This window comes from Lactuca saligna, chromosome 7, assembly GCF_052625555.1.
Source record: "Lactuca saligna cultivar CGN05327 chromosome 7, ASM5262555v1, whole genome shotgun sequence".
Lineage (NCBI taxonomy): Eukaryota > Viridiplantae > Streptophyta > Magnoliopsida > Asterales > Asteraceae > Lactuca > Lactuca saligna.
The window spans coordinates 115,946,650-115,959,844 of record NC_136423.1 but is presented as its reverse complement, the minus strand read 5'-3'; positions in this window follow the sequence as shown (position 1 = coordinate 115,959,844).

Genomic DNA, 13,195 nt, shown 5'->3' with positions numbered 1-13,195 from the left:
TTTTTGAACTCCAACCCATTGTCGCTTCTGATATTACGAACGACCTTCTTCAGCTGTACTTCAATCTGCTGGATGAACACTTTTAGGTTGTGAGTCGCTTCAGATTTAAGCTTCAGAAAGAACACCCATGTAAAACGTGAAAAGTCATCAACAATAACAAGAATATACTTGCTACCACCAATGCTTTCTATAGAAGATGGACCACATAAATCAATATGAAGTAATTCTAGTGGTTCAACAACTTTAGTGTTAATTATAGATGGATGACTTTGACGACTCTGCTTCCCCATTTCACATGCGGCACATAGATGATCTTTATCATACTTGAGCAATGGAAGACCTCTAACGTGACCTCCAGTTACAAGTTTGTTGATATCTTTGAAGTTGAGATGAGATAGTCTTCGGTCCCATAGCCAGATTTCGTCAGATTGTGCTTTGGATAACAGGTAGATGGCTGGGTTTCCTTTGATTGGTTTGAGATTTAGGGGAAACATTTCACCTTTGCGCTTTGATTTGATAATAACTTTGTTCGTCTTCTTCTCAATAATTTCCGAACCTTCATCATCGAATGAGACCTTGAGACCAGTACCTTCAATAAGCTGAGATACACTGATGAGGTTGTGATGTAGTCCCTCTACATATGCAACTTTCCTGATTGAGAAATCACCGTTTGTAATCATCCCGTAGCCTTTGATGGTGCCGAAGGAGTTGTTCCCAAATTTGACGTTTCAACCATTTGAAAGAGATCTGAATTCCCTTAGCTCTTCCTTCCTTCCTGTCATGTGACGCGAGCAGCCACTATCAATGTACCATTCTTCGTCAAACTGCTCGTCACTGATAACCTGCACAAATTAAACAGATTTAGGAACCCAAATTTTCTTGGGTCCACGTGAGCCTTTCACAGAAGCAGGAGCAGAAAAAGAGATATCAACAAAAAATGTTCTTTTTATCGATGTTGTTTCATTTTTCTTTTTGATGGTGTAAACCTTAATCTTTGTGAGATCTAGAGATTTTGGTTTAGTCTCTGATTTAACTGACGAAACCTCAGATTTTCCTTTCAGGTCAGTTGGAGAAATAGAATGAGATTGAGAAGAGGAATGATTGGAAGAATTAGAATGAGATTGAGAAGAAGAATGAGAATTAGAATGAGAGAATTTAGACTCAGATGATTTCTTGATTTGATATTCTAGGTGACTCTTTTGGTTTTGATTATCAGTGGAATCGAACCTAGACTTTTGGTCTCTTTTGCTCTCCGAACCGAACCTGTGCTTTCGGTTGATATCATTTTCTGAACTGAAACTATGCGTTCGGTTGTTGTTTTGCTCAGAACCGAGACTCTGCTTTCGGTTATTGTTTCGCTCAGAACCGAGACTCTGCTTTCGGTTGTTGTTTTGTTCTGAACCGAACTTCTGCTTTCGATTGTTATTACCCTCCGTCGATCCAACATGATTTTTTGCTGGTTTCAAATTCCTGTCTTGATGTGAGAAATAGGCATTTTGCGATTGCCAAAATTGTTTTCTTTCTGAGAGATTCTTCCTGTATCTCTGACTCCTTTCCCGTTTTTGACTTGTCATCTGCTTTGGTTGATGATGGATGTCAGCTTTATGTTTTTGATTTTTATTGGCTGATCCACTCTGAATCGATGTTGTTTCACTTGGAGATGTGACTTCTTTTGCAGGAATTTCTTTCTCTTGAGGGACATCTTTAGTTCCACTGGTACTTGCCACGTTGAAGCCATCAGGTTTATTTAAAGGTTCTGGTATGTATCTGCCTTTGCTTTTCCATGAAGTCCTTTCAGACAGACCTACCGTTTCATCAGCATTGTCAATGGGAGCTGACCAGAAGAACTTGTCACAGCCATCAGCATTGTCTTCGTTCGCAATAGCTGTTAGTTCAGCAGTCTGATGTTCTGTTACACCTGTGACTTTGTACACCTGATTCGGAGTGGTTCTAACTTTTTGGTATATGACTGCCTTCTCTTCAAGAATCGAGGACTTTTGTTGGGACAACCGAGCAAACTCCACAGAATTTTCTGAAATAAGATTTTTGGGGTTCTCGGGTTCATTCTTGACAAATTCTGAACAATCAACTGTGTCCTCTACAGAAATTTCACTCATATTATCGTCTTCATTAAGCTCAGATGCATTTTCAACATCAATCTTATTTTCTGAGCTTAAATTGACATTCAGTGAGTCGAATTTTTGTATGGTTTCGGTTCTTAGCTTCAGTTTATCATTTTCATCCAAAAGATTTTTGAGCATGTTCTTGTGGTCCTTGGATTTTATGAAAGATTCTCTTTTGTCCAGTCCATACAAATATGTCGGATTAACATCCTCAGACGAAATAATACTCTCACAATTATAAGCATCAGCATCAATTTCATCTTCCTTAAACTCAAGAAAGGGTAAAATCATGCGATGAATCTTTTACCCTATTTGCACAATTCAAATGACGCTGAGTAATATTAGAATAAAGACGTTTGGCAATTAGACAAAAAACATTTCGCTGTTTAAAAAGCTTTAAATTGTCTCTTTGCAAATAAATGTTTTCATCTTTTATTTTGATTAACTCCGACTCCTTCAGTTCGATCCACATCCGCCATTCCTCACTCTTCGAAGACACCCTGCTTAATTGATCAGTTAGGTTAGAATTGGTGACCCGAGTTTCAGTTAAACTACTATCTAGATGAGAGATTCTCGAATTAACACTTTTTAATTGCTTTTCATAAGAGCATAGTGGGACTTTAAATGAGACAAAAACTGATTGTACCTTCTTGATCAGTTCATCAAGTTCGCTGAACTGCACGCTGAGTGGTTTGGCAGTAAAGCACAGATTCTGCTGTTCCTTGTCATCATTCCCACCATCAGTGTTGTATCCCCTCATCTGGGAAACGTGGGACACCATCAAGCATCTTCCTCCATTGCTTTCTTCTTTCGCTACATAAGCCTTTCCATGTGAAGGCTTCCTCACTTCATCATCTTCTGAGTCGGTTGACCATACCTCAACGCCACCGAACTCATCATCAGCTACCGAACCCTGCACAATTAAAGCATTCATAGAAGGATGAGCAGCAGATTTCTTCTTCCTTAACTCATCAAGCTTTTTCAACAACGTGGCTTCTTCATCATTTTCCTCGTCCTTTTCTGCCATCTTTTTGAGGACGCAATCTTTTGCATAGTGGTTCTTTCCTCCACAATAATAGCAGCCTACTCTAGAATCTCCTTCAGCCTTCGGTTCCTTCTTTGATTCTTCAGCTTTCGGTTCATCTTTGACCTTTTCAGCGCTATAGCTTCCTTGCCAGTTTCGGTTCCTGTTGGTGGGGAATCTCTTCTTGATGAATCTCTTAGGGTTTGACACCATCATAGCGTAGTCTTCAGACGTGAGATCATAATCATCCAAGTTGAGATCTTCGTCCTCTATCACAACTTTGCTTTTCGACAGGAGGGCCAACGAACCTAGACATGAAACCACGGTTTTCTCCTGCAGTACGATCTTTTCTTGAGATTTTAGGATGCCCACCAGTTTCGCCAAAGAATAGGATTTGAATTGCTCATGTGCTTTGACTGTGGACACGATTGCTCTCCACTCAGACCTGAGTCCGTTCAAAAATGTAACCTTCTGTTCAATAAGCTTCCTTTCAATGTCATGTTTGATCATCTTGCGAAGAAGATGATTTAAGCGATCGAATGTTTGAGTCACCGTTTCTTCTGCTCCTTGCTTGAACTCACCAAACTCAGACAAGAGTAAGGTTTGAATGGAGGGTTCAAGATCTTCATATGTAGAGTACAATTCACGTAACCTGTCCCATATTTCTTTTGCAGTTGTGCATGAACTTGCCAGCCTAAAAGTATCGGATTGAAGGGCAAATCTAATCAATCTTAACGCTTTGATATTGCACTGAAATTTAACTTTTTCGTCTTGCACTACATCTTTAACATATTTCAGAAGATCATTATACTCCTTTTGAGTTTTAATAATCCTTGAAGTTGCTGAATGAGAAAACGGTCCAGAGATAATTGCTTCCCAGATGAGGTATTCATTATCCTCAGATCCTATGACATAATCTTCAAAGTGATTCGCCCAGACTTCATAATCATGGGTGTACAGGATGGGAATCTTCGTTGTTGATCCAATGCTGTTTGAAATATTGATGGGATTGGATTGTGACTCGTCCATAATTGATCGAATAACCTGTTCAAAGATTAGACTTGTAATATATCAAATTAGGGCAAAAACAATAAATATTGAGATACGTCAATTATGAGATGACGGCTCAATAAATATCAATGAATGCGGAATAACCCTAATCGAAGCTTTTTCACAGAAAAGAAGTGTATCGATTACACAGCCTCCTGCTCTGATACCAATTGATGAGTTTAAAACAAACTTGAAGATCGATTAGATCTATGAAACAGGTAGAGAAACAATCAGATAAACAATTAAGAACAAGCTAATAGATCAAAAGGTGTCGAATGATTTAATAAACAATCCTCAAAAGAGCTCGATAAAGAACATCAACTGTAGAGGATTTTAGGGTTTATAAATAATCAATGAGAGTGACGACCCTTACTATACGCATACATGCATGCATATATTTATAATACAACCCTAACAGTTTTCCTAAGAAAAACAAGGCTACTCTAGATAAACACGGATTGGCAAGCCCAATCTGGCTGTAAAACATAAGGGCCTAAAACGCAACACAATAATCTTCAACAGATCCCTTTCTTACCCTTACCATCAGACAGCATCTCCAGGCAAAACTTCTTCCTGCAATTAACATTTTGAGCGAAATGAAGGGTGTCTCAGAGAAGCTCGTTCTTCCGAGACAAGGGGGAGAGGAGGGTATTCCAAAGACAGAACCAAAGGTTAGTTTAGCTTCGGGTTCTAGAAAACAATTTCTTGTTGAGAGCGAGTCAGATACTGATGAAACTATCGCTGAAGCTCTTCAACGAAAGAAAAGAGACAAAGAGCTAGATGAAACAATGAAAATAGCTCGAGAGGCAGAGGCCAAAGAAAGAAGAATCAAGGAGGATGAGGATGCTCTACAGGCCAAGAAGACTCTGTTCCCAAAATGGGACATAGACACACTCATCAATCAAGCGATTGAGTTTCCCTCCATATATTGGTTGGAACCGATTGCATCCTTTGAGTGTGAGAATACCAAAGACTCGCAGTTTGACATGCCAATCACATGAAAGGCTTTTACATTTCATTGCTTCGATGTCACTGCTGATGTCCCTCATCCAAACTTGAAGGTTGACAGAGAATTAATAGATTTTTATCTGAAGTATGGTCAACCATAGTACTTGACATGGAGTGCACAGAAGATAATTAAAGTCAAGGTACTGAAACCAACACAGGCTAGGAAATTTGTGAACGTTAACTTCAAAGTCAACAGAGGAACAACCAACACAAAACATTTTATTTCTCTGGCAGATCTTCCCAGTCTGAATCCTCATGATTGGACTCTGCCATACAACATTCTTCTCTCCAATCAAAGAGAGTATGAACCGATTCTGAAACATCTCAAAAGAATGTTGGCTTCCTATATCCATGAGCTTGCCACTATGGATTAGGAAATAGAAAAAATAATGAACAAGAAACCGACCGTCAAGCCTACTTCCAAGACAGGACATGTGCACAAAATGAAGTTAGGGCAAATTGACTCTTCAAATCTGACGGTCATGTTCACAAAAGGCGATAAGCACAAGTTTCTGTTTGCTTTGGTAGACAAACATCTGTTTTCAACAGATTGTCTGGAGCATATCATAAACATCATTCACCGATGCAAGCAAAACTCTACAGCAGACAAGAAGAACTTCACTGATATGCTTCGGTGGTATATCACTTTCAAGCATCACATTCTGGCTATTATACCGAGGATTTTTGAGACGGTGAAGAAGCCTTCTGCTGTTAAAAGGGAATGAAGACTCTATGCCAAAGACGCAAAGGGGGAGATTGTTGAAGATTATTGTGTTGCGTCTTGGGCCCATTTTGTTTTACAGCCGGATTGGGCTTGTCAATCCGTGTTTATCTAGATTAGCCTTCTTTTTCTTAGATAAACGGTTAGAGTTTTATTATAAATATATGCATGCATGTATGCGTATAGAAGGGGTCGTCACTCTCATTGATTATTGTAAACCCTAAAATCCTCTACAGTTGAAGTTCTTTATCGAGCTCTTCTGAGGATTGTTTATTAAATCATTCGACACCTTTTGATCCATTAGCTTGTTCTTAATTGTTTATCTGGTTATTTCTCTACCTGTTTCATAGATCTAATCGATCTTCAAGTTTGTTTATTAACTTATCAATAACGCAATATCCATTAGTTTGTTTCATTCATCCTGCTTCAACGGTATCCTGAGAATACAAGTTATTTTGAAAACGGTCAACATAAAAATGTTGGTGAGTTCATAAGCATGTTTGTTAAAATGATTTGTATAACTTTGAAAACCACCAAAAAATTCGATATTTTCTTAAAAGAGTATTAGTGTGTTTGTGTTAGATCTTGTATTAATGCATGTATGTCATTGTTTATTTGACTTAAAGGGTAAAGAGAATGTAGAGAGAATGTAAGAGCATGTGAATAGAATGATCCCAGACAACCTGATGTTACCTAAAAAAAATGGTCTTCCGTAAACTTCATAACGTTAATTCCTCTAAGCGAGCCGTCATAACCATACTAATAATGTCTATTTCGCCTGTCTTGGCATCGTTGGACGCCGGTTTTGACTTTGATTATAGGGTTTTCATCACCCTAGATTGAGTAAGTCTAACTATAGCAAACAGTTGAGGTGTGGGGTGTCATTCCCGTATAAATCTATACACAAATCCCCGTTCTCCCTCCAAGAGACTCTGGTTATAACTATAGGCTACGATCGTACACTAAATAGGTGCCAACCGACAAAAACTCGCTAGATCCTTAATGGAATTTACGCGAAGAAAAAGGTATAAATTCCTTCCAGGCCCAATGATCCATGTAAGTGAACCACTAAGGCATCACTAAACATGTAATTCATTTCAGGAACCAATTGGAATGAGATTATATAACTTGGGCCCGAAATATATATAAAAGGACAACTAAGGCCCATTTTACATGTAAAGCATTTACAGGCCCAAATGGCACACAAATAGTATCCAAGGTCCCTCGCACATTTTAATGGATCAATGAGACCCAATAAACATATAAATTGTATACAAGACCTATCACACATAAAAATGGGCCACTAAGGCTCAATAATCTAGAAAATGATCAAATTAAATCCGTTTATTAGTTTATCGTTGGTTTTGGATCAGGTATTCACTAAAATATCCAAGGAAAGAAGAACACATATCAGACTCATTCCTGAGCCCAATAAACATGTAAGTGGACCACTAAGCGCCACCATATGTGTCTATTATTTCCAGGCACAAAGGATTGTGAATGTATATCCTAAGCCCAATATACATGTAAAAGGACACTAAGGCCCACTAAACATGTATATTATTTTCAGGCCCAATAAGGATATGAATATCGTTTTTAACCCGTTTGTTATTGTTTTGTTTATTTTAGTTTGATTATTTACATAATTGATATCTAAAGCCCACTTTTTGTAAAAATGACGTTCTTGGCCCAATAAGCCAAAAATTTATAATTAAGGCCCAATTTTTGTAAGAATAACACGTTAATCTCCAATTTTGTTAAAAACTTGTTTTGATGACTACTTTTTGGTAAAAATAACATTTTAAACCCATTTTTGTCAAAAATATCATTTTTGGCTTGGATTTTGTGAATATACACATTTTTATGGTTTTTGGTTTTTCCGACCTAGTTTTTAGAAAATTTGTAGAAAACTCATCGTAAGTCAAAATTTGGATTCGTAAATTCTGGAAGTTTGGAAATTTTGTCTACTTTGTTCACAAGTTTTCTCATAATTTTTGATGGCCTCAAACTAGTGTGAAATTACTCATCTTCACAGGTTGGTCCGAAATTATTTCAAATATGATAGGCAGATTTGTAAAATTCGTCAAATATTGTAGAAAAATCGTATGAAAACGTGCGAGTAGTCATTTTAAAGGTATAAACCTGAACTATGTCCATGTAAAACATTTTTGAAAAATACTTCCATTTGGATGGTCAAACAGTCCGAGATTGGACCAAAACTTTTCTGTCAAGAGCTGTTTTGTGAGTTTAGTTTCTAAATCTTTGAACACAACACTCATGTTTGCTATATAAAGTATACAAATCCCAGATTTACATGTTTACATGTAATACTTAGGATAAAACATACTTTTCTCATGTTTCATATGAAGATCCTAGTGATACACTTCAAGTTTCTTAACATATTTGTAGATTAGTGAAGAAATCACACATAATAACCAAATATTTCAAGGAAATCACACATAATCATGCATATACACATAGATCTACACAAATCAACCTGTATTCTCCCCCAAAAACAAGTAAAAACTAAAAACAAGGGGGTATGAACTCACCTTGGGGTTTGGATTTCGGTTTTAATGAAGATAAGAAGAAGGTGGTGTAAGTTATGACTCTAGCTAGCTTCTTGAAGTGGTCTTCGAATCTTGATGAGTTCTAGGGAGTATGGTCACGAATTTCAGGTGGTAAGAGGAGTGATTTAAGTTTAAAGATGTAGTAAATTAACTTAGCTTGTGAGATCTTACCAATGGTGATGATTTTTGATGAAAAATCCTCATGAAACACACACTAATTCTCGAAATTCTAGAGGAAGGAGGATGAGTTCTATAGAGACTTCTTGAGAGTGTTTGAAGGAAATGAAAATGGTGGAGAATGAAGGGTTTGGCCGAATTTAGAAGAAGAAGGAGGATAAGAAGATTGAGGTGATGTTTGCATGGATATCCACCATGCAAACATGAGGTGTCATAAGCAAGATTTTTCTTCTTTTCTATTTTTTTTCTCGTATAAATGTGAGTTGGGCCTAGATTTAGGGTAGAGTAATTAGAATGAAATGATTTGGGCCTAACCTTGGCCTTGTTCGAAATTTTGTGCAGCTCCAAGCATTTTTCAGCCTATTGAGCCCTTAAGAAGGATCATGGCCCACTAGGGCAAATGGAACCATTTATGGACCAACAAGACTTATTAGCAATGTTGTAAAAATCGCTTGATGGTAGCTTGACGGTCGACTGATGTTAAGGGATTAATCGGCTTTGGCGGGGATTAATAGACGATTAATCGGAGACCATAGATTATTAGTAAAATATTAAAATTAATTAAATATTAATATATCTTAAGTAAAAACAAGTATTTCAAAATTAGAAAATAAGAAAAATTGTAATTTGGAAATACGAAAATATAAACATTGTGGTATAATATTTGAAATTTTGAAATTTTGAAAATTTTGGAGTAAAAAAGAAAGTTGCTTTTTTGAATTAAAAAAAAAATTATGACCTTTTTTTGATTTTTTTTTCCGACTTTTTTTACTTTTTTCGACTTTTTTGACTTTTATTGACTTTTGTTGACCGATTAATCTCGCCAAGGCCGATTAATCCCGCCAAACCTTATTAATCCTAAATTTCCGATTAGTGCCCTAATCCTCAACGGTTAGAGAACGCCTAGCGATTAATCCACGATTAATCGCCGATTAATCCCGATTTCTGCAACCATGCTTATTAGAGATAAAAATGGATTATTTTTTGCCTACATGGCCCAAAATGCTAAAGTATTATGAATGTGGTCCATTTGGAATCCAATTAGGGTTCCTAGTACCAAAATAGTCAAATTGAAAATTTATTGGTTCGTTAGAACCACTAAGAGAATCGTAGTCCATAATAATCTTGGACCGGGATTTTTAAGGTTTCCAACCTTTAGTTCAATATTTGAGATGTATTTGGATAAGAATAGAGTATGATATTCCCTTAGAGTAAAAGTTATTACGCTAGGTGAACGATTACATGAGACTACAATTTCCTAGCAAAAATGCTAGTTGTGACATCATCCCCCCGTTAGAGGGAATTTCGTCCCGAAATTCTTTCGAAAGGTAGGTTCATGAATAGGTGAGGGTACTTCTGCTTCATTGGATCTTCGCGTTCCCATGTGAATTTTGGTATGCTTTACTTCCCTATCCAATACTTCGACTGGTTCTTCGATGAACAAGAGATTCTTGTTTATTTTGATCTCTCCTAAAGGAATGATAAGAGTCTCATCTGATATGCATCTTTTCAGATTCGAGACACGGAACACAGGGTGTACGTTGTTGAGCTATACAAGCAGCTGCAACCTATAATTATTTGGACCAATCCGAGCAAGAATCTCGAACAGCCCGATGTATTGTGTAACGCCTGTGTTTTAGGGCTTGCCATTTCTAGCAATGTAATAGTCTAGATTAACCTTCATAACCCGTTTTGAAATAATAGAAGTGTATTATTTGAGTATTATGTGTTTTGTGCTTAATTGCTTAATTATGTGGTTTGATTAATTAAGAATAAAAATAAGCGTCAAAATTTAAGTATAAAATAAACTTGATATCTTTAGATAATGTTGTAGTAGTTGAAACAAGGTTTCCGAAGATATAAAGAATGCTGAAATCCGAGTTATAACGCAGAAGTTATGACCTGTCGAAGTTTCGCGACAGAACCGGCATCACTGAATGACGTAAAAAGTGCAATTTACGTTAAAGCGATATTTAGCCATAGTGATCTAAACGAGAATCGAAGATCTCGTTGTTAGTATCGAAGCGATAAAAAGTTAGGCGAGAACGGACATCAAACGAAGAAGTTATGAATTTATAACGAAATTTTCTGTCCAGGCCTACTAAAAATAAATAATAAAAATAAAGTCAAAATTAGCTGACGGAGTCTAAACGAAAGTTGTAGAACGTAGTCTCACCTTCGCATGGATATAAAGAACGTCGAAAACGGAGTTCGTATGAAGATGATATGAATTTCCGAAGTTTATTAAATAATTTGTATTTAAATTTAATCTTTAATTCCGGCCTTATCCGAAGGGGAGTCACTGATCTGATCCGAGGTACGCCGCGCTTACTCGTGTATGACCTGCGTACACCGAGAAGTGTCGACACTTCGGATGACGAACACCATGACGACTTCGGAGCAGTACGCCCCGCGTACTGGGAGGCTCCAGCCTCCTATAAATAAGATGCGAGGGGAGCTGGCCAAAGTGCTGTTTTTCTCTCTTCTCTCTCCCGTTTTGCATCGATTTGCATTCCAGAAATACCCCGAAGCCCTGGTAATATTCCCGAGTCTCGAAGCAAGTTTCAAGATCCCGAAGATCCCGAGAAGTGCGGTTTCCGAGCCGAAGCTCTGCCCGCGAGAAGTTCGATTTTTGTAGAGATCTTCCAGATCTGCTGAGGATTACTACTTCTACAAGTCGTAGTTTTGTCCGATCATCTTCTGATCAAGTGAGTGGATACTACCTTTCATAAACACGATAATAATACAAGTATGATTTGAGTATACTAAGTATATTGTTGTTTATATGTGTGAGTTTGTAGTTAATTTCTTCTAACACATAGTTATGAAGTATTTTATATGAAATACATGTTATGTGTATAATTTTGTTGTTATGTGCGTGAATGTATATTCATTCTCTTCAATCTCATAGATCTTATTTGTTTTCTATGAAATACGTGTTATGTGGGTATGCCTCATCTGTTATATGAAATATGTATTGGATGAAAATGCTGTACAGGTTTTAAACTATGTATATAAATATATATTTTTATCTACTAATACGTTGGGTATAACATGGGTAGATATTTGGTGTGTAATAAACAGATGAGAGGCCTCGATGTTGTGGTTGTTGTTGACCTAGTTATTCAGCGGAGTATGGATAACAACCACAGACTCCTTCTAGACAGTCTCGTGGAACGCTAGCAGGTTCATAACCTATATGTGTTGTGAACGATGTGTTCATCGGTGTACTCTATCCCCTCATGGTTGCCTTTACGATATCTATTGTTGAGGAAACCCCTTTACGATATCTATTGTTGCCTTTACGATATCTCGTGGAACGCTAGCAGGTTCATAAGCGAACTAGGAATTTGTAGGATTTTTAAACATAAACTTAGAATGCTAAGTGGAGATTGCGAGGTGTGTGTCTGTTAAATTTTAGACACAAAGACTAGTTTATTTTAGGAAAGTTGCCTAAAATGCTTTTATGTGCTAAATGTTATATGTTGCCATATATGATATTATTTGTTCGGATATAGGGTTTGTTGCCAACCGGATCTGAAGGTTTATGTGTTTAGGATTCTAAGCGTATGTATACGATATTAGAACTAGCATGTAATCATTTTGGAATGATAAGGATGATTTGAAATCTATCGTGAACGAAGATCTAAAATTTCACCTTATTCGGTGTGTAGATCAAAAATGGTGAGAACAAGGAGTGGCATTGGAAACGCGGATGAAAACAGGAATCAACCGCCAGTGATTGAGCAAGCATCTGTTGTAGCAGCAGCACCAGAACAGATCACCATGGCTGGAGTGCAAGCCATGATTCGGGCTATGTTAGCCGAAAAAAGGGATGAGATGCGAAAAATGTTGCATAATAATAGGGATGAACCTATCATACCTATTGAGGAACCCGAATTGATTCCCGAGCAATTGGAAGAAGGGAACAATAGTCGCATTATGAGTCAAGTTGGGACTCAAGAAGAACGAAGGAACAATCCGGAAAGGAGAAACAACAACGATGGGCGAATGTACAAGAATTTCTTGGGCGGCAAACCGCCAAGTCTCTCTAGGAGCCCAAAGCCTGTTGAGATAATGGATTGGATCTCCGAAATGGAGATGGTATTTGAAAGTTGCGACTGTAGCAACAAACAGAAGACTGTCTTTGCAGTCAGACAACTGAAGACTGGAGTATTAAGTTGGTGGAAGTTGTTGGTAGATACTATGCCACGAGGAGAAGCTTTGAAAATGTCATGGGAGGAGTTCTTGGAACAGTTAAGGGTGCAATATTGTTCAGAGATAGATCTGATTGATCTGAACAATGAGTTCCAAAACTTGAAGAAGGGGAGGATGAGCGTAGAAGATTATGCTACGGCATTCACTGAGAAAATGAAATTATTTCCGTACCTAGTGCCAACGGAACTCTCCAAGATTGAGAGGTTTGCTAATGGACTGCCTACCGACTTTGGTCCAACAGTCAAGATGGCAACTACTCTGAAAACGGATGTTCGTGCAACTAAGAATGTGGAGGCCCAGCAGA